Source organism: Macrotis lagotis, chromosome 1 (assembly GCF_037893015.1).
Source record: "Macrotis lagotis isolate mMagLag1 chromosome 1, bilby.v1.9.chrom.fasta, whole genome shotgun sequence".
NCBI classification, from domain to species: Eukaryota; Metazoa; Chordata; class Mammalia; order Peramelemorphia; family Peramelidae; genus Macrotis; species Macrotis lagotis.
Genome location: NC_133658.1, coordinates 7,541,061 through 7,567,024, shown reverse-complemented (window position 1 = coordinate 7,567,024; position 25,964 = coordinate 7,541,061). Strand labels below are relative to the sequence as shown.

Here is a 25,964-nt window from a genome sequence, read left to right as displayed (position 1 = left end):
ACTAACAGGATGAGAAGCTTCTTGTAAAAGCTGTTAAGTGGCAAAGGTAGCATCTGAATTGGGGGCTGTTGCAATAGATGGATGGATAGACAAGGACTGGCAAGTAGGAGAAAGAATTGGCCTTTTCTTGGGCTTCTTTCTGTTCTTGGAAGGATGAGTACACTGATGGCAGCTTCCTGGCTCTTCTCTGAGGTTACAGAAAAGATGACCTTCCTCACTATTATCTCCATTAGCCCCCAGAGCTCATGAACTTTCTCCTTCTCCTGGCCGGATTGCCAATGTGGGGCTCCTAAATCTATAGCCTATTCAATCATCAATCTACTCTTAAGCCACAAAATTCCTATTATCATCATTCAAAGAAAACTCCCCCTTTTAATTCAAATTCCTTAAAGTGGGTGTGACTGAATTTTTTTCAAATAGCTTTGAATCATAGAGGTGTAGAAACCCAGTGTTCACCCTATCCACAAGAGCTTCTGATTCATTAATTCAATCTAGGAGTGCCTTTATTTAACAAAAGACATTACTTTTTAGTGGGTGAGATAGTAATGGAGTCCCACTGTTAAATGTGATTGCAAAACTCATCCACCATGTGGTCTGTCTTGCCTCATTGCTAAAATCAGGCATCTCCACATCAGTCATATTCCCTATCCCCATGTCATTGCTCACATTTTTCCAATATTGCCTTTTTCAACTCTTCCCATGGAGATCAATCAGAACATAGTTTGAATGGTGGCACCTACACCGAAGCCTCCCTTGATCACCCCAAATGAACATATTTTCTCTCTCCCAGAATTTCTCAGAAATTATTCATATGAATTTCCTATCCTCTGAGTTAGATTATGTTGATGTGAGTGAGCTGTCTGGATCTTGAAAGCAGAGACCCTGCCATCTGATTTTGGTGACCCCAGGGCGCAGCATTCAAAATTCCGTTTTGTAGTTGTTCTGTAACTATTTTTAGTGAATGTTGTCAAATTGGCACAAACAGCAACTGGGTTGACTGTTTCCTTCGACCCTCAATTCAGAAAGTTATTGTAAAATAAGCCTAGGACCTGTGCTGACTCATAGTAGCCCCAAAGTGTTTTAAACAATAAAATTCACTGATACACTGAAGCATTTGTTTCTAGATAATAGTCATTAGTCTCATTGCTGTTATTGTCCTTAGTAACCATAATAGCTGTCATTCATTGTCTCTTTATTGATTACAAAGTATTTTTGGCAGATTATCTCATTTGAGACTCACAATAGCCGTATGCAGAAGGTAAAGAAAATTTCCTTTTTTCCCTAGCTGGAAAATGAGGCTGTTGGACGAAATGATCTATGATGCTCACACAAACTCTGATATTCTCTTCCATGTTCTCCTACTCATGACATGAGATGATCTAAGGTTGGTCCATGATAAGATATTGTTTGTTTTGTATTCTGAGATCTTTCTGATTTTCTGGCATCTACTGAGTCCAATGTGCCCCTCCTTATGCTTCTCTGGACAGCATACTTCTTCCTGCTCATTGACATGCTTGGAGGTGGTAAAGTTGTTGGCAAAAAGATAAGCAAAATATACTGAACCAATTTGAAGAATACTCAGAAATAAGAATTTGGCTCTTTGAAGTGTTGTTAAAATACGTTTTAAAAAAGATCTTTTATATTAAATAAATGAAAATCCCTTTTTCTAAATCTGAGTTATGATGTCATTAAAAAGAATGATTAGAATGGAACATGAGGTTGTAGAGAAAGACTGCATCTAGACATGAAAGAAGGACATGGTCCAGCATGAGAATTCTGATTCTACTACCTCCTTCCTCGTTTTACTAGGATACTGACCAATGTGGTCTGTCAATCAATAAATCAATATTTATTCATGCCTATCATGTGTGGGTTGCTAAGGATACCAAGAAGTGGAGGCGGGGATTGCCCCATTCTCAAGGAGCTCACAATCCAAAGAAGAGAGACATCACGTAAACAACTATGTACAACCAGGCTACATACAATAAAAATTGAAGATGACCAGCTTCAGGAAGGAAGTCGGATTAGGGGATAAGGAAGGTCTTTTTGCAAAAGAGGAGATTTTTTACTTGTGTCTTCAAGGAAACTGGGCAAGCCAAAAAGGGATGATGGCAGATGGTCAGAAAAAATGTTCTAAATCATGGAATGATATGTCTTGGGGTGAAAAAGATGGTGGGACATAGTCAAGGTGATGCTAAAATTACATGGATTTGAAACTTGTTGGTTGTAGTACAAGAGTAGTAATTCAGATTTCAATTGGGAAGTAGGTTTCCAGTGTTGGGCCCAAATGCTCTGTCCTTAAGAGTGTGGTAAGGGAGACAGGGAACATATTGGATGATAGATAATTAACTGAAGATCCAAAAAGTTCTGAACATGATGGGAATTGGATCAGAAAGTATAATGAGAATGTCTATAGCAATAAATGTAAAGCTTTACACTTGTTGGGGTATCATTTGTGAAGAACTCTGGGAGGTGAGTGAATTGTAAACTTAATTGGGAACAATCCAACCACGTACAAGGACCTGTTATATACCAAACTTTTTTTTTACATAAACTAAGCAAAAATTAATGAAATAAAAAATTCTATGCCCTTCATTAGTTTGTATTATGTTGAAGAAAATTAGTATGCACACACAAAAATAAATAAAAATACATAGAGTATATACAAATGCTATTTGGAAAGGAAGAATGCTAGCTGTGGGAATCAAGAAAGTTTTCAAGTAGAAAGGGTCATCCTTGAGCCTTGAATGGATTAAGGTTTTCCAAAAGATGTTGTTTGCTAGGGAAGCCAAGATATTTAATTTTAAAAAAATCATCCTTAAGAGATGTATAGAACCAATAATGATGAAGTGATGATTCCACTGTAGTATGAAAAGATCAGATAACCCCTAAGGCATTATCTTCAGTTCTAAGCTACATATTGTTTTAAATGATTTGATTATATATTTATTTTTAATATTTACTTTTTAAAACTTTTGATGTCAGAATTCTGTCTTCCATTCCCTTCCCCATTCCTTGAGAAGACAAGCAATGTGATATCAATTACATATATATATATATATATATGAAATCTTGCAAAATGCATTTCCATATGGAATATTTTACAAAAAACAGGCAAAATACTGAAAATTAAAAATTATGCTTCAAACTTCATCAATTCTCTCTTGGCAGTATATATCACTTTTCATCTTCAGTTGTTACCTTGGATCATTGTTTTGATCAGAATCCTTCAGTAATTTAAAGTTTATTATCACAATATTGCTGTTACTGTGATGTTCTCTTGGTTCAGCTTATTTCATTTTGGTATGAGTTCATATAAATCTTCCCAAATTTTTCTAGGAGCATCCTGCTTTTCTTTTCTTATGACACAGCAGTATTTCTCACAATCACATAATACAACTTTTTCAGTTCTTTTCCCCCAATTGATGGGTAACACCTCAATTTTCAATTCTTTGCCCCCACAAAGAAAAAGAAAACAGTATGTAATTAAAAATTTATGGGGCAGCTAGGTGGCACAGTGGATAGAGCACCAGCCCTGGAATCAGGAAGATCTGAGCTCAAATCCAACATCAGATACTTAATGATTACCTAGCTGTGTGACCTTGGGCAACTCACTTTTTTTCTTGGGTTTTTTTTTGGCAAGAAAAAGAAAAAAATTTAAAAACTGACCCCTGTCTCACACTCAAAATATACATCATACTCTTTTAAGTTTAATTTGGATTGATTTTTTTTACTTAATCATCAACAAAACAATAAATTAGGTCTTGATTTGTAGTTTTTCAATTCCTGCTGTGCCAGTGCTGACACAGAAAATTGAATAATTGTCTCTCCTAAGCCAGAATGAGCTGACTTCAGCATATTCATGACTCCAATTTCAGGACGATTTTGATCATCTGAAAACTTTCCAAAAAAGGAGGGTCGGGGTATTGAAGAATTTGAAATATATACCCTAGAGAGAGAATATGAAAGAATGAGGAAGAAGAGATGACTTGGACATGCAAGGGCAGAGTGGAGGCTGACAATGGGCTTCCAAGAAGCTGTTGGGAGAAGGAGATTTTGTCAAAGAAGGGAAAGAAGAGGGGGTATATAATGGCCAGGATTTGAACTCATACCCTTTTACAAAGAAACTAGAGCAGAAATAGAAAGAATAGAAACAATGAATCTCCAAAAGGAAAAGTGAGGCTTGCTGTCAGGAGAATCTTCTGAATAATTTAAACTTTAGAAAACTAAAATGGAATGTCTGCAAGGTAGTTTGATCTCCAACGCTAGAGATTTTCAAGCAAAAGCTGAATGATTATTTGTCAAATCTATTTCGAAAGATATGCCTCCCCCCCCTATTTAATTGAGCTCCCTTTTAACTCTAGAATTCTCTAAAAATTTCTTCCTCTCATAGGGCACCATTTTCCTCATCAATAGCTTCAGACCAGAATACCAGTTGACTCTCAAGTTTCTTTCTGGTTCTAATTTTCCAGGCTGAATGGATAATCTTTGTGGTCCCTCCTAATACTGCCCTTTTTTGTATGTTCTGAAGGTCTTTCTAGGTATGATATTCTAGGATTCTGGAAGTTTTGTGTTCAATGAGTAAAAGTTGTTTTCATTCAAGAAACGATTACTGAACTCCAAGAAAAATAGCCTGCAAGATTCAGATCTATTTTCACTGTAAGAAGATGTGAGTTCAAATCCCGACCATTGTATTCTCTCTTCATGACCTTGGACAAGTCATTTAATCCGTATTGACTCATTTCCTCATCTATAAAATGAAAAGACTGGACTTCATGCCCTTCTAGCTTGGTTTTTGTTTAGAACAAAAAAATGTCACCATTGCAATTCTGTGCATAAAGAGGCTATAGGAAATATTTAAAAAATAACTTGGGGAATGATTAACAATAGCACCATGCTTGTGGCTGAGATCCATAATCAGGCTCAGTGTCCTAGCCTCCCCGAGGGTCCCCTTTCCTTCATGGGCAATGGCAGTTAAAAGAATCATATTGGACCTGGAGGGAATGTATGCCTCTCAATGGCCTTGGTCTTAATGCTGGGCCCAGGCAGTGCACTCTGACTGATTGTATCTGAAAGGAGAGAAAAAACAATTAACTGGAATACCTAGTTGTTCCAGGTTGTAATCAAGCTAGGGAATTTCTTTTCTTACAGTTCTTTAAATAGGATTGATCTCTCATATCTGAGAAGTCCCTCGGGCTACTGCTGAGGAAATAGGAATTTCTGAGGCAGGGATATCTTTGAAGAACAAGATGGCCCACCCACCCTTGGAGGTCAGCCTAGGACATGAGAAGACTGGAGTGGAAAGAAGAAAGAGAAAGAAATCACTCCCAAATCTTCATGTTGCCTCTGTCTCAGGGAAGTCTAGTTTTCATCAGTTTTCTCACCAAATCTCATTCCTTCATGCTCCCCCTTGTCCAAATGCAATAGAAGGTGAGATGAAATGTAGGAAGCTAGCCTACACTGGATCTGACTGGAGTGCTTCCCATGGAGCCTAACCTGCATCCTGGTCTCCCCCATTGGACTTTACCCTCTCACTTGGGCAGATCATGTTTCACCAGTGAGAGCATCTCAATGTAACTACCTTTGCAAAGAGAAAATGACCACTGTTTCTTGAATAAAAAACATTATTTACTCATTTATCACAAAATTTCCAGAATCCTATAATGTCGTACCTAGAAGGAACTTCAGAACACACAAAAAAGGACTGGTTGGAGGGACCAGAAAGATTATCTAGTCATTCTGGTACTACTATCTCATGTTTTTGATGAGCAAAGAGGTACCTGATGAGTGGAAGAGCAGAAGAGTTTCCAAAGTTGGAGAAGGGAAAAGACAACTGTCTTCCAAGAAGTCTTAGGTTTTGCTAAGAGAAGACAGATTGGGAAAAATAGAGAATTCTTGTTGCTCATTCCACAAATCTCCTGGGGGTCTTTCTAATATCCTGGAAGACCAAATAGCAGTATAGGGATGTTGTTTCATATCTTAGGGATTGATTAATATGTATTTATGAGTCCTTCATATTTTAAGCAATTCTTCTATTTGGTGGTGGGAGAAATATAGAGCTTTCTGAAACCCAACCAGTCAGACAAGAAGTATTTAAGTGGAGGAGAAAACATTCAATCAAGTACAAATGATATAAGCATATAAATATATAGCAAATTGGAGATAATCACTAGGGAGAAGGCATTAGAGTTAAAAGAGACAATATTTCTTATAAGAGGCAGGATTTTTGCTGGGAATTGAAGGAAGCCAAAGATGAGGAGGGAGAACATTTCAGCATGGGAACTAGTCAGTTATAGTAGATGGATGATGGCTTGTCTTGCATAGAAAGAACAAGACTACCATCAAGGGGATGAATAAAATATAAAACACTAGAAAAAGTAGAAGAGGTCCATCTCATGAAGGCCTTCAAATATCAGTGGATTCTGTTCTTAATCTTGGAAGGAATTTGGAGCCACTCAAGTTTATTGAGTATGGTGGGAAAGTAGGGAGACCTGTTCCTCAGGATTATCAGTTTAAAGCTTAGTAGAGGACGAACTGAACAGAGAGATCAAAGATTCCTTAGAATCACAGATGTTAGAGCTAAAAAGGAAATTAGTACCCTGACTATCAAAAGTGGAATAGAACTTAGAAGACAAAAACCATAGAATCAAGTCAAATCAATACACATTTATAAAGTATTTAATATGGATCTGGCTCTGGACTAATCACTTGGAAGGCAAAAAGAAAGACAGTTCTTACTCTCAGAGTTTCCCTTTTAATGTGGGAGGATAACCTAGAAAAGAAATCTGAGAGGGATTCTATTCTGGAGGATAGAATGGGGAAAAGGCATCAATCCGGGTTGGTGGTTATCATCTAGGTCCTTGTTCAAAATGGAGATTCCAGGAAGAATGTTGCAATTGGAGATGGGAGTTTCAGAGATAGGAGGAAACAAAGGCAGCCAAGGCATGCTTCCAAAGTCTTCAGAATAGAAGATGATGAAGTCTAGACCAGATTCTATCAGTCTGAGGTAGGTGATATATTGGAAAGAGCATTAGGAAGCCATATGACTCAAGTTCAAATCTTGCTTCTGGGATTTGCACCCTCTATGACCCTTCAAGTCATTGAACTTTTATGAGCTTCAGGTTCCTCATTTATAAAATAGAGACAATTATAGCACTCACTTCATGGATTGTTGTGAGAATTAAATGACCTATATATGCAAAGTGTGCTGTGAAATTTGATTGATTATGATTATCAACCTCATCACTATCACCATCTTCATCATCAATCCATCCACTTAATTTATTAAGTGCCTACAATGGGTACAACAGGGTTGGGAGCAGTAGATACATTCAATAAAGAATAGATAGTTTCTGCCCTCAAGAGGAATACAATTTAATGAGGGGAAAGAATACAAAAAAAAAAGGAGACAGGAGAGGAAGAAGGGAAACATTAGCGACATCTGACATGGGGGTATCTTGTTCCAAGAACTGGAAATCTGATAGAGATACATGTAAAGTGAGCTGAGAAATCAGTTTCTGCCATCTTCAAAGAAAGGCATGGGGTGAAAGTTGATACTAGTACCTTCAACTGTCCAAGCAAGCTGAGGGAGGTGGAATCATTTACGGTTGGGGTCTTAGTGGTGAAGAAGAAGTGCTGAGTTTAACCTGGGTAGAGGAGGGATGCTGTTCCATAGAGTTGAAGCCAAGCAGAATAATAGAGGTAGCATGGATGATGATGATGATGATGATGATGTGAGGAAGATGATGAAGATATTGATGTTGATGAGGAATTATAGAGACAGTTATAAAGAAAATCAAACACTGAGAAAGTCAGAAAATCTGGGTTCTAGTACTTTACACATTTGGAAAATCATCTTGCCTTTTGGAGTCTTAGTTTCCTCATCTGTGAAATGAGGGGGTGGGATGAGACGAACTGTAAAGTCTCTTCCAGCTTTGACATTCTGTGATTCTAGGAAATCAGAAACCCAGGCAGGCCTAGAATGAGCTGCTCCACACAGCCTGTCTTGTCTCCAGTAGTGGGTGTCCTTGGGCCAGGGACCAAGGGAAGATTTGTTTGAGCATAAAATGTCATGGGAATGACTTGAATGTAAAACAAATCTCTCTGACAGTCACACTTTGCTCAAATGTTTTGAGAGTTATATTCACTTCGGGGCATTATACTGAAATGAACAGAGAAATAGGAGGTGGGGGAAGCTGAGGCATAATTCACACGTGGCTGAGCATGACTGTTTCCAAGATTGATTACCCAACCCACCCTCCAATAACTGAGATTTTCTAGAGGATGGGGACTTTAGTGCTACTTTATTCATTAACTTACCTAACATTCACTAAGCCCTACTATGTGCCAGACTTACTGTACACAGGGACTACTAACTACTCTGCACATTGCTATGATCAGTCCCCATTTGGAATATACTAATTGATTTTTGGCTATGCATTTTAATTAGGGCATTGAGTTAAGAATGCCCAAAGGAGGGAAACCAGAAGGGTGAAGGGTCTTCAGGAGGAGCAAGAAACAGATCTATAAGGAATATAAAGAACTGTTACGTAAAAAAGAAACAAACTGCTATGGTGGGTCCCAAAAGATAGAACCAAGAGTGATGGGAGTAAGAGACAAAAGGAGGATTTACAAAGAGGTCGGATGAGGTTTTTGCAGATATGTGTTCAGTGGATAGAGTGACAGGTCTGGAAAAATGAGTTCAAATCTGGTCTTGTACACATAGTAGCTGCTTATCTCAGTTTCCTAATCTGTAAAGAGTTGAAGAATGAAATAACAAACCACTCCAGTATCTTTGCCAAGAAAATCCCCAATGGAGTGAGGAAAAGTCAAACTTGACTGAAAATGATTGAACAGCAATAAACTGAGGTTTGACATGAGGAAACTTCCCAGATTATTAGAGATGACCAATAGCATGGATTGCTGTCTTGGGATTGCCAAGGAAAGTTTGAATAATTAAGAATTTGGGCTGTTGTAATGGGAATTCTCTTTTTTTTTTACATGTAGTTTTTACTATTTTCTTGCAAAGGCCCCTTGCAGTTCTAAAGTTATGTGAATCTCTAATTTCATGACCCAGAGGAGGGAGGTCTTGTCCAAAAGCATAATGTTTAATCATTTACATTTCAAACTAAAAAATAAAGTGATGATTAGAGCAGATTTCTGACAAATCTGTTTTACAGAAGGGAATAGATTCAAGAAATTCTTAGACTGAAAAATATTTGGCAAATTATTAGATATTGGGTCATGGGGAGGACTGAATGACAGACAAGAAAAAAGGCTGGCTCTGACATTGTGTATTGGGTAAATGGAGTATCCTCAACAGCTTTGGAGATGGAAGGAAAATTCCTAGATTTGGGGGGGGGTGCTAATAACAACACCAGTGATGACATCTTGGGCTTTCAGCAGAGAGAGGGCATTACTTATTTGAGATCAGGTTACTATTGTATGATGTCCACATTTCAGTCCTGTTATACTCATCATGACCCCAAAATGGGGGCCTTTTTCATTTTTCTTTTGGCAAGGATATGAGGTTAAATGACTCGCCCAAGGTCACACAGCTAGTAGTGAGGGTTTGACATTGGCTTTGAACTCAGGTCTTCCTGTCTTCAGGCCCCAGAGTTCCAGCCACTGCCCCACCCAGCCAATTCCATTTCTGGGCTTTATTAAGAAAGAGATTCGATTGGGACAGCCAGGTGGGGCAGTGGATAGAGCCCGAGAGTCAGAAGGACCTGAGTTCAAATCTGGCCTCAGATACTTAATAATTGCCTAGCTGTGTGACATTGGACAAGTCACTTAATTCCATGGCCTTGCAAAAAAAAAAAAAAGAAAGAAAGAAAAAGATACTGGAAAGTTTTATAACTTCACTCTCTAGTTCTTTTTACAGATGAGGACATTGAGGCTAACTGTTAACTGACTTGCCCAGGGTCACACATGTAATAAGTATCTGAGACTAGCTTTTGAACTCAGGAAGATGAGTCTTCCTGATTCCAGGTCCAATACTCTATTTTGCCACTGAGTTTCAGGTTAGAGCAGGAAAGGGAGCAGCATTTCCATTAGACTAACTATCTGTTAGCACCCAAAAACAAAACAGAAGAGGGAGAATGTGTTGGACTGTGGAAGTATCAGAGCAAAGGTCTGGAGGTTAGAAAGCTTGGAGCATGCCCCAGACCTATAGAACTGACTGGAGAAGAAAGGATTTGGAGGCAGATAACATAAAAGCAGACTTGCTGGCAGACTGGTTTGTTAGCCTGTGAAGCTCCCAGGACCAACACCATAAAGGAATCATAGAGCAGATATTTTTCTGGAGTAAAAGGAGCCTATGATATCATAGAGGAGATGACCTTCTCACCTAATTAAATAATCTTTTGGACTTTCTTGCTTTTTCTACAATTTCCTCAATTCAGAGTGGTCAAGTGGAAAACATATTGGATGGAGAGTCAAAGGTTCTGAGCTCAGTTCCTTTTCTGTCATGTGGGGGACCAGGGACAAATCACTCTGGGTCACAGTTACATCATCTTTTAAAAGAGGCATTGGGATCAAATAACCACAGACGTCCTGTCCTGCTCCAAATCTACAATCCATCCTCCAAGCTTTCCTATCTGACATTTCCTCATCCAATCTCCACCAACAAATTATGAATGGTGGTTTCTCTCAGGTTCTCAACTAGACCCCAACTTCTCCCACTCAGGAAGTGTTTCTTTCCAAAGTAAGCTCCTTTTGCCAGAGCTGAAGATCACCCTGAGATTTCAAGTAGCTTTCCCTTCTATTACATCCTCTCAAATAAAGAATAATAGCTAAAAGGGAGGTGTGTGTGTGTATGAATGGGTATAAGGATGTGGTATGAATGTCAGTGTGTGTGGGGGGCGGTATGTGGCTATATATGTGAGTGTATCTGTGTGATGTATGTGGTGTGAGTGTTTGTAAGTAGGTGTGTGGGATGTGGGTATGCATGTGTGTGTGTGATGTGAGTATGAGTGTGTGTGTCATGTGAGTGTGTGTGGTATGTATGTGTGTATTATGTATGTGTTGTGAGTGTGCTTGGCAGTGTGTGTGTGTGTATGGTGTGAGTGTTTGTGAGTAGGTACATGGGATGTAGGTATGTAGCTGTGTATGTGTGTGGGGGTGTGCATGTGTATATATGGTGTGAGTGTATGTGTGTGTGGTATGAGTATTTGTACATAGGTATGTGGAATGTTGGTATGTAGGTGTGTATGTCTGTGTGCTGTGAGTGTGTGTGTGTGTGTGTGTGTGTGTGTGTGTACATAATAGTAGTTTGAAAACTTACCATCTGGAACTTGTAATCTGGAGAGGAAAGTCCTCCCCCTCAGTTCTGAGAACTCTCTGACCTTATCCAAATGTCTGAGCTGCAACCCAGACATAAGGCACCCCAATATATCCCCCAATTCCTATATGATATAGTCTTAGAGGGAGGAGTGAGGACAACCAGAGCTGACCATCTAGGGGATTTGTCCTCAAATGTACCTGAGAAGAGATGGCAAAAGGATGCTAAAAGCAGGGTGGAAGGGAGATGTCAAACTGGGCTCTCAACATAAAAGATTTAGAATGAAATTAAGGTTATAGTTTGGTATCAGGAAGACCTGAGTTCAAATCTTACCACAGAGACTTACTAGTTCTGTGACCCTGGACAAGACTCTTAAAAGCTATCTGCCTCAGTGTCCTTAATTGTAAAATGGGGATGACCATTTCACCTATGTCCTTAGGGTTACTGTGAATGGCAAATAAGATAATACTTGTAAAGTGCTGAGAATAATGTCTGATGTATAGTAGGCAATTAATCAATGTGTTTCCTTCCTTCCTTGTACTCACCTCACCAAGGACCAAGAAAAGTTCCCCCAGAGTCTTCTCTTTCCAAACTTTTTTCCCTCCCTCTGTGCTTTCACCTAAGAAATTCCAAAATTCTGAAATTTCATCTTCTCTTTCAGTTGATTTTTTGAATCCTCAAATTTGTAGTAAATTTGCAGTAAAAAGACTTTTCACCTATTGTTTGCTACACAATGATCTTCTGCACTCCAGTTGCAGGCATTTGATCTCTTCTTCCCCATTATCTTAGAAATACAAATCCTTCCTAATTACCGCCTTGGGATTGATACTTTTCAAAAGAGCTTCAAACTCATTATCTAGAATCATACAACTGAGAATTAGAGTGCATCCAATCCAGTCTTCTTCCTTTGGCGATAGGGTAAATAAGACCCAAATACAGTCTAGAACAGATCTAAGGTCACATGAGGGTGAACCTAAGAGTTCAGTTTAGAACCCCAATCTCTTAAATCTTATTCTAAAATAATTTTTATTCTCTATATACTTATCCTTCTCAAGTGGTAATTATCAACAAAATCCTATGAACCAGTAAAAGATCACTGACAGAAGGAGAAGCAGAGGCCCAAACATAGGAAATGCTGTATATATAAGGATGCATAGGATGTTAGTGGCATAGGACAGGTTCAGAACACAGGTCACCCATTTTCCATAGTTCTTTCAGTTCTACTAGGGAAATACTGATTTATATTTTTCTGTTATAATTCTTACTAGATCAACCTTGAATCCCTAGAGGTCAAATTTGGAAGTAACGGCATCTAAATTAATTGCTATTGTTTGTTGGAGCTCATCTAAGTAACCCCATGCTGGCTTGGTTAGGGACCAAATGTCTCAGTCTATTAAACCCAACACTGAGTTTTCATACAGCAGCATATGAGAGACTGAAGAAATATGCCTAGAAATTTGAAACTCTGTGATGTCCCTGTAAATATGTGGAAAAATTGATGAGGCAATGAAAGATGCTTCTTCAAGTGAAAAGGAAGAAGAAATTAAATGGTGAATAAAGGTAATAGCAGAAGATTTTACTCAAGGTAGGAAAATCTCATTAAAAGTTCATTGAGCGGCTAGGTGGCACAATGGATAGAGTACCGGCCCTGGAGTCAGGAGTACCTGAGTTCAAATTCGGCCTCAGACACTTAATAATTACCTAGCTGTGTGGCCTTGGACAAGTCACTTAACCCCATTGCCTTGCAAAAAAAAAGTCCATTGGCATAGTTCAGGATGCCTTTAAGATCTCTTTTTTTTCTAGTTTCAGCCACAACTCAGAGAATTAGTGAATTCCGATGACCAGTTAAAGTTTCACATGAAAAAATGGAAATATCCATTTCCAAGGTTAGGTGTGAGGCCAAGGACCTGTAAACAGACTGTGGTTCAGAAAAATAGATGCATGGCTTTGAAGGAAAGGCAAACTCACTACAAGGAGGCAATATGATAAGATGCCTCCCAAAGCTAAAGTCATCTTAGGGATCATTATTAGAAGAAAAGACTCCAGAAGAAAGATATTAGTCCTCCCTCCTCTAGGGAATCTTGTTTAGTTCTGGGTGTGATATTGGAGAAGAAAATTGAAAGATCAGAACTTGTACAGAGGAAAAGTGAAAAAAAATGGTGAAATGATGGGAGACGGTATCATTTGAAGATTGATTGAATGGAGACGTTTTAGCACAAAGGATAAGTTTGAGGATAAAGGATGAATGAAGAGTCATATCTAATTTCAACTTTTTTTCACCTAAAATAGGAAAAAATACCAAATAAAGTAGTTGGAGAAAAAAAATTAAAGAATTCTTCATCAAGAAAACCTCACAAAGAATCCAACAGAAAAAAATAATGATTAAACAAGTATGAAAACAAATGAAACTTCCTGATACAATGGAGATAAATTGTTATGAGTAGAATCTAGAATAAGGAAATAATTCTACAAGAAAGTTAGGACCTGCCTACCCTCCCCCCCCAAAAAAAAGAAATGAGAGCAACAATTTCAACATCAAAAAAAATTTAATAGATTAATAGAAATATTTTTCTTTTGTTCTCTGTTGTTTGTTTCATATTTTTTCCTTCCTCCCTTCCCGCACTGCACTAAAGCAGGTCCCCCATTTGACATAGATTATGCATATATTTATGTAAAACTATACTTTTATTCTTCCATTTATCAGTTCTTTCTCTGTAGGTGGCATCTTCCTACTTAAATCCTTTGTAGCTAATTTGAGTTTATTTTTTAAATTTTTCTTTATTTTCTTTTTAATTTATGGAAAAAACAAACATTTTTATGCTGTAGATGATTGCACATAAAAATGCAAATCTATTATTTGCAATTTGCTATTTCTTTTAAATATATAATAAAGTTGTGATGCAAATTTCTTTTATTTCTTCTTTCCCTTTTTTTCCCACTCTCCCCTTGCCCTAGCAATGGCTGCCATTAGACATAAATGTATGTGTGCTTTGTATGTATTATTATGCATGCACATACATGTGTATGAATATAAAATGTCTAGAAATGAATATAAAATCAGTCTATACAAATATCTATTAATGAGTTCTTTCTCTATCCTGATGCACCTACTATCTCCCTTCATTTGTAGTTAATTTGGGTATTTATAATAGTCACACAAAGAATTATTAAATTTGAATATTTGCAATACTCAAAATAACTTAGTTGTTCATAATTATTCTTCTAACCATATTTATGTTGCTGTCTAATTGCACTCTTCATTATTTCATACAAGTCTTTCCATATTTTTTCTAAAATCAACCAAGTTGTCATTTCTGATAGAACAATAATATGCCTTTGAAACCTGGATAGTCTACCAACGCCATGTCAGCAAAATGAATCACTTCTATTTAAATTGTCTTAGTAAGATTCTGAAGATTCCCATGGCAGGAGAAAATAACAGATACTGAGGCCTTTTCTTGAGTTAAACTGCCTAGCATTCCAACATTACTATAGAGAGGGCAACTAAGATGAGCTGGCCAGATTGTTAGAATGCCAGATGTACGCCAGATGTATATCCTCAAAAAACTATTTTATGGAGAGCTTATCCAGGGCAAGCACTCACAAAGGGGTCAGAAGAAGGGATACCTATACACCCTGAAGGTCTCACTGGAAAATTTTGGAATTGGCTGTATGGTATGGGAGACATTGGCACAGGACTGCCCAGCATGGCATGCCCTCATCAATGAGGGGGATGTACACTATAAGGAAGGCAGAATGGAAGCAGCTCAAAGGAAACCTGACATTCACAAATTTAAAGCAATCACCTCAAGTATTCACATGAACTATTTGTGACCAACCTGTGGTAGAATATTCCCAACTCATATTGGTTTGATCAATCACAGTCATACACATTGTGATTTGTCCCAAACACAGTGATATCATTTTGGTCTTCTTTGATACTGAAGGACAAGAACCAACCAACCAACCAATCAATATTCCATCACAATCATACACTACAACTTATGTAGTCATTTGTCAATTGATGGGTATCCCCTCAGTTTCCAGTTCATTGCCACCCCAAAGAGAGGTGCTATAATTATTTAGAACACTTAAATTCTTTTCCTTTCTTACTCGCTATGAGAAAATAGACTTAATAGTGGTATTGTTGAGTCAAAGAGCTAACACAGTTTTGGGGGCATAATTCCAAATTGCTCTTCAAAATGGTTGCATCCATTTACAGTTTCATCAAAAGAGTATTAGTGTCCCAATTTTTCTAGATTCCTTCCAACATTTATCATTTTCTCTTTTTTTTATAATTTTAAACAATCTAGGAGATGGTAGATGATATAACAAAGTTATCTTAATTTGCATTTCTTAAATCAATAATGATTTAGAGCATTTTAAAAATTATTTTCAATTTATGAAATAAAAGAAGTATTTTATAACACCACAATAAAAATGATATTGTTCATAAAACTGAAAATCTATTAGGCATAACATGCTATTCCTTTCAACTATACAAACTTGTAATATAAATTTTCTTTTTTTTCTTCTCTTTTCCCCAAATTATTCTATATATATATACTTCCATTTATTACTTCTTTTTTTCTGTAAGCAGATAGTGTCTTCCTTCATATGTGCTTTATAGTTAATTTTGGTATTTATGATAGACAAAATAACTTCTTCACTCAAAGTCATTCTTTAAACAATATTGTTGAACAACAAAGTGGTCTCTTAGTCCTCATTTTGTCCTTCATTATATCATTTAAGTATTTCTATGGTTTTTCCTAAAATCACAGAGCTCATAATTTTTTATAGTACAGTAACATTCTGTTCCAATCATAGACCACAACTTGTTCAGTCAGTCCCCAACTGATAGTCATTCTGCAATTTTCAGTTCTTTGACAATAAAAAGAAAGCTGTTATTAACATTTTAGAAGATATAGTTTCTTTTCTGTTTTTATAATTGTCTTTGGAAATAGACCAAGTAATGATATTACTGGTCAAAGGGTATAAGTCATTTAATAATTCTTTGGGCATAATTCCAGATATCTTAGAAAATCTCCCTTTATATGTAGCTCACGAATCCATTTTCACCTTATCTTGGCAAATGGTATAAGAAATTGGTCTGTGGCCAATTTCTACCAGACTGCTTTCCAGTTTTCCTAACAATTTTTACCAAATAATTATTCTTATCCCAAAAAGCTTAAATCTTTATATTTATCAAATTCAAGATTACTATCATCATTTACTCCTCTGTATTGAATGTCTACTCTGTTCCATTCATCTATCTTTTTATTTCCTAGCTAGAGAGTTTCAATAATTGCCAACTTCTACTAAGCTTAAGATCTGGTTTCACTAATTCTCCTTCCTTTACATTTTTTCCTTTGATATTCTTGACATTTTGCTTTTCCAAATGAATTTTTTTATTATTTTTTCTAGCACAATAAAATGAGATTGGGGGGTCATTTAATTGAATGTCATTGAATAAGCAATTAGTTTTGGAACTGTCATTTTTATTATATTGGCTCTACCTACCCATGGACAATTAATATTCTTCAATTATTTTAATCTGACTCTTGGCAAGTGTATTTACAAATATTTTATATTCTCTACAATCAGTTCTTTTTTAAAATTTTTTTTCAAATTACAATCAAAGATTGTTTTTGGCATTTATCTTCTTGCAAACTTTTTGAGTTGCACTTTTTTCTACCACTGTCTCTTCCCTCCCACCTCCTCGTGACAGTGATATAGGTCTGATATAGGTCATTCATATACAACTGGGTTTAACATTTTTCCAAATTAATCACTACGATTAGTTTAAATCAAGGATCTCATGCTATCTTTTCTTGCAAGATTTTTGTTGGTAATATACAGAAATGCTAATGATTTATGTGGGTCTACTTTGCAAAAATGTTTCAAATGTTACTCTGTGTATATCTTTCATTTTTAAATGTATTTCTAGTTAAACAGCATATAGTCAGATTCTGGTATTTAAAATCCATTCTGCTTTTTCTATTTTAAGGGAAAGTTTATCCTATTCACATTCAAAATTATAATTGTTAGTTGTGCATTTCTTTTCTTCCTATTTTTATCACTGTTTTTAGCCTTCTTTTACCTTTCTTTTTGCCCTACTCCTCCTCAAACATCTAATTTAATTCTGCTGGGTCATTGCCAGGCACTTGAACTTTGCCACTGGTCTCTGATGACCTTGGAGAAGAGAGTGAGGCTGGTGATTTTGTCCAAATTTGCCTCATTTAAATTCATATCACTTGTAAATCCAGGCATCAGTATTGTGATGTCATTGGTCCTTTTTGGGCAGTTGCCCTCTAGAGACCAAACTGTCAATCTGAGTTGGAGAATAGTGCCATTATTCCCCCTCTTCTTCCTTCATAACATATGTGGCCCCTCTCCAAACTTGAGGTGTCAAACCCTAACATAGGAATACTCTGCACAGGGGAACATGACTTTTGGTCACATAATTTGTAAGAAATCTTGGCATTTGGAAGCTGGACTTTTTTTTTCTCTTTTTAAATATTTTAAATTCTCTATTCTTTTTTTTCCCAAAGACCTGGGACAATTTACTCCTTTCCTTGTGTGACTTTCCTTTGATTTCCTGAGTTATAGCCTGGAAAAACACACTTTAAAAAGTCCATTGTGATTCAAATAGAGCTACTTGACTGCCTTTAAACCCAAATCACTTTAACTTTCATTGAAAGGCCAATAACAAGCTCTAGCCTAAGCCTTTGTTATTTGTTTGGTCTTTTGATAGTTTAGAGAGAGTGTAAATAGAAATTATTTTGTGATCTGGCCAGAAACTCTGAGGGCCTTCCCCTACCAGATTCTTACCAATGTGATGGCAAACTTGACCTTCTTTTCTCTTAAGTTTCACCAACCTTTAGTCACTGGATGAGTATTACCTAAGACAAACTGAGAACTGGGAAAGGCCTTAATATACAAAGACCAGGGAAACCACTGCATCCTAGACTATTGCCAATCATCTCGACTCTTGTCTTGACACTGGACTTTAATAACTCTTGAGTTCTGCCTCACTTAAATCCAATTCATTTACAAGTCAAGACATCACTCTGGTGATGTCATTGATCTTCTTCCAGAAGGAAGGATGAACAATAAAATCAAGCAATAACAATTGACTTCTAACCACTCCTTTCCTAATCAACCAACCCTTATAAGAATGTCTCCCTAATCCTTCCCTTTTTCTTTCCTATTCCTTAATTTTTTCAGCCTTCTCTATTATTTATTAATATGCACATCCATCTAAGAGTCTCTCCCTTATACTATTCTCTTGTGGTCCTATTTATTTATAAGGTAAAATGGCTTTTCTACCCTTGTTGAGGTATATTATTACCTCTTTAACCCACTTCTGATGAGAATAAGGTTCACTCCTCCTGCCTCCACTATAAGAGTTCTTCTATTTTCACTCTATTTGTATTAGAGAATTGATTCCTTTTATTGTCTTTTCTCAATTTTACTTTTTTTAGGATCTTTCAATCATCTTTGCTACAACTTGAAGTCCTTGATTTAAGTATGCTCTTTCAAACCACCCAAATAATGATAACATTCTTAAGAATTATGGATATTTTCTTATATAAGAAATAGTTTCACTTTATTCAAGGTTTTATCATTGATTTTTGATGTTTATCTTCATGTTTCTCCTGAATCTCATAGGTGATATTTTTCATTATTTTGATCTTTTCCTTTTAAATATCTGAAAGTCCTTTAATTCATTAAATAGCCATTTATTCACTTGTAGAATTATACTCACCTATGCTAGTTAAGTCATTCTTGGTTGCAAATCCAGTCTCTTTGCTTTTCAGACTATAACAATACCTGAACTTTGATTTTTTTAATGTAAAAGTTGCTAAATATTGTGTTATTCTGATTGAAGTTCCACATTATTTAATTTTTTCCCCCAGTTGCTTGTGGTGCTTTCATTTTGGTCTGGGACCTTCAAAACTTGGTAATAATATTCCTGTGAGTTTTTGTCTTGGGACCTCTTTGAGGTGATGATTATTGCATTTTTTTCAATTTCTGTTTTACCCTCTCATTCTAAACTTCCAGGTCAATTTTCCTAAATAAATGTTTTACATTCTCTTCTATTTTTTCATTCTGATTTAGTTTTATTTTTTTCTCAATGTCTTATGATGTCACTAGTTTCTTTTTGCCAATTCTTATTTCAAAGGAGTTACTTTCTTCCATATTTTTTGGTTCTTTTTTCCAATTGTTGACTTTTTCATAATTTTCTTGGTTTTCTTGCCTTAATATTTTAACCCTAGTTTTTTTTCCCCTTAACTTTTCTTATTTGATTTTAAAAGTCCTTTTTAAGTTCTTTCAAAAACTCTTTTTGGCTTTGTGACCAATTGAATTTTTCTTTGAAGAGGAAGTAGCTATTTCAATTTTACTACCTTCTTTTTTTTGTTTGTTTTGTTTTAGATTTTTGCAAGGCAATGGGGTTAAGTGGCTTGCCCAAGGCCACACAACTAGGTAATTATTAAGTGTCTGAGGTCAGATTTGAACTCAAGTCCTCCTGACTCCAGGGCTGGTGCTCTATCCACTGTGCCACCTAGCTGCCCTTTACTACCTTCTTCTGAGTTGAAACCAAATATTCTCTATCATCATAGTAGCTGTCCATGGTTGGGTTATTTCTCTTTTGCTTACTCACTTTTTTTTTTATTAATTTCTTGATTGTTAACTTTGTTTTATTAGGGCTCTAGTCCTAAGGTGTGGGTGATAATAGCTCAAACTTCTTAATTTTTGTTCTATGGTTTTCTGAGCTTTATATGGGGGTCTAATCAGTGGTACTCCTCTCCACCTCAAGTCATGACTAGGGCTTCTAGTAATACAATCACCACAAACACTCAATTCTTATAATCTCTCCCTCTGCTGCAAGTTTCAGCTCACCCCTTTCCTCGGAATCAAAACCAGTGACTCCATTCTTTTGGGGGTACCCACAAGCTGCAGGGTATCCACACTTCTGCTCACCAGAATGTACTCCATCCTCTGCATTCTGGAACTATTGTCTAGTCAGTGCAGTTGGGCCCAACATCAAGCATCTGTGACAGAGGACCATTAACACCCCCCCACACACACATCAACCATCCAATCCCCACACATTCTGTGGGGTGAAAGTTCCTGAAGATGACAGCTGAGAGTTTGTTGTCTGCTGATTTGGGGGTATCTTCCTGGAGATATCTGTGTTTTAAACATACTAGGCCATTACCCAAGGAGGACAGATTTTTCCTAAGGTCCTCCCAAGTGGTCTCAAGCAAACAATTGGTTTCCTCTGACTTTGTTATGTTTGTCTCTCAAAGTTCACTTTGAGGTTTTATTTTAAATTGCTTGTGGGGGAATATGGGAGGCACATCATGTACTGCCTTTTTTCTTCATCTTCTCAGAATTTTCTTTGCTAATACATATATAAATATATATATATATAATTTAAAGTGTTATGGCTAGTTGCCAGTCCACAATCTCACATCTAGTAAATCTTTAAATCAGGATGAAATTACAATTCTCTGACTCTAAACCCACTGCTTTTTTGACTTCATCATGCCTTCTCCATTAACACCCTACCACGGTGACTAAGCCTGGGGTAGAGAGGAAAGGAAACTCAGAAAAAATAAGGCATCAAAATTCAAGTTTTGCCAAATCCTGCAGAGTTGAAAACACCTCAGGGTCAGCAAAGACTGTGTGTCTATTGTTTCAGAACAAGTCAATTTAAAGACAGAAGAGGTCAACTTCACAAGGCTCTTCTGGTGATGTCAGCTGTAGGAGCTCTATATCACTGCCAAGAGCACCCGTAAGAATTGATCCGAAGTGAATTGAATTGATAGTTGGACATTTTAGAAGATAGCAGCTTATAGATCATAGGGTATTAAGTATATCATATGTCTTATGAGTTATTTCCACAAATTTCACTTGCACTCTTGGTTCTAGGGCCCAAATAATTATTATCAAGATTCTAAGTGATGATGTGAAATAGACACTTCTAAAACTATAGGTCATGAACCTCAATTCATGTTATTGATTAACAGTCCATAGATTCAATTGGGTCTGACCAAAGATATTTCTTGCATTGTCTATCATAAAATGATAAGAACAGTGACTCTACAATATTCTACCTATAAACCTGAAACACACTTTCCTACAAATGTCTATACCATTCACAAGTCAAGTGAGCTCAAACACAGAGGACGGTGATCATGAGAAACACAAGTAGGATATATGAATAATAAAGTCAACTCCCAATTCCAGATATGGAATAGACAAGAAGTCTTTTGTAGCTCTATATAAGCTTTGCACAGTTCCCCTTGGCTTGGGAAGGTTGCTCAGTTGTTCCTAGAGTCTACACCTCTTTACAATCTGATTCCCTTCCTTGCTGCCAAGAATCACATTTCTTCAAACTGCCTTTTCCCTCAAGTGACTAGCTCCTTGTATCTGTCTTGCATTTGTGTCTCTCCTGCTTGTCGGATCTCCCACTGACCCAATAGTTCTCATTCAAAACTCCATTCCCATTGTGCAGTAGGAGTGAGGAGAGAGCAACTCCCACACCACAGTCTCCTTCACAAGCTGCTTCATGTTTTAACATCTCCCATTTTCAAACTCTGAAATCCATCTAGTTCTTACCTAGTTAAAGCCCTCATAGGTGTGGCTAATTTGTATGCTTAGCTGATTCTGCTATTCGCCCCTTGACTTAATCTGAGATGTGTTTGCATCTCTGCAGTAAGTTTAATATCTCATTAACACTTTATGATTACATCTTGGGGCCTTCTGTGACTACAACTGAAGTTAGTCATGAAAAACCTCCCTTACAAGTATTTCTGTTCATTATTCTATTTGATAATTTTAAGGATTTGAAATAAATCTTTAGAATTATTTTATTTTTCATCTCTCTCGCTTTGATTATTTGGAGCAATATTTTGTATGATTGTCGATAATTTTCATTTCTTCTATAAATACATTATCTTTAGGGCACTCTCTGGTAGAGAATCATGTTTGATGTTATACATTTGTATCAATTCCCTTTATATTTATCTAGAGATTTAATGGGAATAATTGATGATTTCTCTCAATGAATGAAATTGAAGAATCCCACGAAGTAAAAGTTGTGTGGCCAAATTCTTACAGGTAATAGTTGACAGATCATTTAATTTTGTTTGTTTAAAATTGTTTAAATGACTGAATTCTTTAAAATAATGACTTACACTCAATACTGGGTATGAAGTTTTATAGACAGGAGAATAATTCCTATCAAAGGCAATTAAACTAAGATAATAACTTGGAATTATTTTAGGGTGACATTTAAATTTAGCAACTTGAAACTTCCTCATTTCCCAATGATATTTCCTATTTTTAAAAGTGTTTAATGCTATGTGAGTACAATGCCAGAGTTAAGAAAAATTCTAGAACAGAAAATGTTGAAAGGAAACATAAACAACAAAAAGAGGAAATGGATATTGAAAGGGACCTTGGAAGTTATCTATTACAAATCTACAAGGTTACAGTTGGGGAAATGAAGATGTGGAAGAACCGAGTAACCTACAAGCAACGAAACAGGACTTTGACTACTGGGCCAGTATAAAAGAATGCTGGGCTCCCCAGGTTCTTAGAAACTTTGTTAGATCTCACATTCACTTGGAGACAAGGCCAAGGTTAAAATCAAGAAATGCAGCTAATCCTTTGGTGATGCTGCAGAATCACAAGGCCGCCCCATGCTCCAGGATCACCTGCTGTGAACTGATGGAGACTAGATGAGCTCCCTGTCAGGGGGGTACCTCAGTCTGGAATAAGAGCCGTCCAGAGTGGGAATCACATATTTATGAACTGCCAGCCTCCTAACCGGGGCAATGGATTCCATTGTGTCCCCCACTGTGCTTAATGAACAAGAGCAGATCTGGGAGCTGAGAGCAATGAAGACATGACATGACATTGGAAGGTAAAGACTTGGGTCTTGAGTACTGGCCCTGTTTTTACCAGCCAGTCCTTTTGTCTTCTCTAAGCTGCCTTTCCTCTACTTCTAACTGGTCACAGTTCATTAACTATCTCCTGGGAGCCCTGTCTTCTATATTCTTTTATTTCTCCCATGACACCTTTCAAAGGGCTTAGCAATTCACTCAAAGTCAGAAAGGGGCACTAAACAATTATTTTACATAAGAAATTATGTTTGGAATAAAAGTGAAAAAAATAGGAATAAAAGTGAATAGTTTGAAAATAGTTTGGAATAAAAAAATAGGAAATTTGTCCCTATATGGTCTCACAGAGCATAGGATTTAATGAGAGAAGAAGAAAATGTACAGAATTAAATATAAACTAAGGACAGCAAAAGGTTAGAAGCAAGGAGATTCAACAAAGGATTTATTTATTAACCAGTTACTTCTTAGAAACTGTGCTAGGTGTGAAGTGTACAACAGACACACACAAGATAGTTCCTGATCTGAAAGTGGTTTATATTCCTGCACTGATGTGTGTGTGTGTGTGTGTGTGTGTGTGTGTGTGTGTGTGTGTGTGTGTGTGTATGAGAGTGTGTGAGCATATGTGAGTGCGTGCGTGTCCCAAGTTTTGTCCTTACCTTTGGGGAGAAGACAGACTTAAGCAAAGAAACTTACCTGCTGGTTGGTAGTCATCTAGATTTTCAAATTTGGGTCTTGGATCCTGATTAGAGAGGAGGCTTATGGGAGGAAGAATCAGGACTCTATTTCTAGGGAAGAAGGAGTTGGCAGGAGCACCCACTGACAAATAAGACTTTGGTAAACCCAACAGAAATATCAAGATTTGGCAAAGTATACCAATACATGGGCCAGTGAAGATACTAGGTATGGAAAGTCTTGGAAGGAATTAGATTGTTTTACAGGAGTGTAACATGGTGAGTTCTGTTGCAGTGGATAGAGCCCTGGGCTTTGGATTCAGGGGGCAGGAGTTAAAATTCAGCTTCAGACACTTACTAGCTGTGTGACCTTGGGCAAGTGTCTCAACCCTGATTGCCTCTCATCCAGGACCACCTCCAGTCCCCATGATTCCTATCCAGTCACTGGATCTGAGATGGTTCTGGAGGAGAAAGTGAGGCTAGTGACTTAGCACAGCCTCCTGCCACTCAAACCCAATTCATGTGCATGTCATGGTATCTCCTCTCTGATGTCATGGGCTTCTTCAAGAATGAAGGACAAACATTATTAGGAGACTCATTTGGCATCTTTATAAGAATGAATTGGAGAAGGGGAGAGATTGTAGAAGAGGAGACCAATCAGGGTCCTGTTGAAATAATCTAGGCAATACATTATAATGTAGTGGTGGTCTTGGGACTGGAGCGAAGGGGATAGAGGAGAAGTTGGAGAGGCTGCTATGTCTTCTGAACTAATACTATGGAGGTGTAACTAATGAGATGTAGCAGCCGAGAGGATCTGGGGCTGAGAGAGTGAAAAATGGAAGCTGAGGAACATAAATGGCTAGCAATAATGGGTTATGTTCAACAGAGATAGCAGGGCAGTTTAGAAGAGAGATGGATTTCAGGAACAAAAGTCTTCCTGTTCTCTGTTAATCAGTAAAAAAAAAAGTGGTTGCATGCTGCATTTCGAAGCCAACCACTCAGAGGGAGTGGTTGTTTTCATTTTCAAAAGACTAGGCTGTTTTCCTTAGTGAGCATGACAAAGGGAAACATCAAATTATATATTTGCATCATTTGATAGTAATGCCATAGAGACATACAGGCATTTATGTAGGACTTTCAGGATGTGTAAAGTTATCTCATTTGTTCCTCACAACAATCATATGAATCAGGCACCATTAGTACCTAATTTTATAAGTGAGGAACTTGAATCTGAAAGAGATGGAATGACTTGCCCAAGATCACACAGCTAGTATCTGAGAGGGAATTTGAACTCAAGTTTTCCAGTTCCAAGTTCATTATTCTTCCTTATAGAGTGAGCTAGTTACATGCATACACACACATATAAAATGCACACATGCACATATCTATACATACATGCATGTGTCCACATGGACACATTCATGCATGTATGTATATATAACCTGTATTTGTATGCATATATGAAGAAATCATAAAGTAATGTACAACTAGTTACAACTAGCTTTATATTTGATATTAAAATGAAAATTATTATAAAATATATAATTTTAAAACTGGCTTCATATTTGCTACATAATTATAAAAGAAACCTCTCTGAAGTCCACCTCCCCTTTTTCTTAAATTAAAAGTCAACTAAACTTGCCCGTCGTTTGTTTGGTTTGGTTTTTATCCATTTTGTCTGAGATCTTTTTAATTTTCTTTCAAACTCATCAAAAATGCAAAATATAACAGTCACATGATAATTGCTCTTCTTAGAGTCTCAAAGTCTCTAAATTAACACGTCCCTTATAGTGATTAAAGTAGAGGATTCTCTGCTTGGTGTGGCACTAAGAATGGCTTCTCTTCCTATAGATTTCACTTGACCATTCTGGGCTCTCTATAGACTCCAGACTTTTAATATAGAGAGGTATCCTTTGCTACTTTTTGAAGGGTATAGCTCTGGGGCATGCTGGTAAATGTGTAACAACTGACTCTTTGGGGAGAAAAAAGAATGGGAGGTACAATTTTAAGCTTCATCTTCTTTATTATGGTTTCTCCATCACTCTATTAAGCCCAGACAATCTACAAAGGAACAAATCAGACTGTTCTGTAGCACTT

The 25,964-nt window shown here is 37.0% G+C and overlaps 1 long non-coding RNA gene across 3 annotated transcripts in view; it reads left to right on the top strand.

The window, feature by feature from the left end:
- LOC141512631 (uncharacterized) overlaps positions 1 to 25,964 on the top strand; it is a 48,416-nt gene that overhangs the window by 9,024 nt on the left and 13,428 nt on the right. For all 3 annotated transcript variants that reach the window (XR_012475555.1, XR_012475554.1, XR_012475556.1), the window contains exon 2: positions 1,286 to 1,384. This is a non-coding gene — a long non-coding RNA (uncharacterized LOC141512631). The remainder of the gene's footprint in view (positions 1 to 1,285; positions 1,385 to 25,964) is intronic.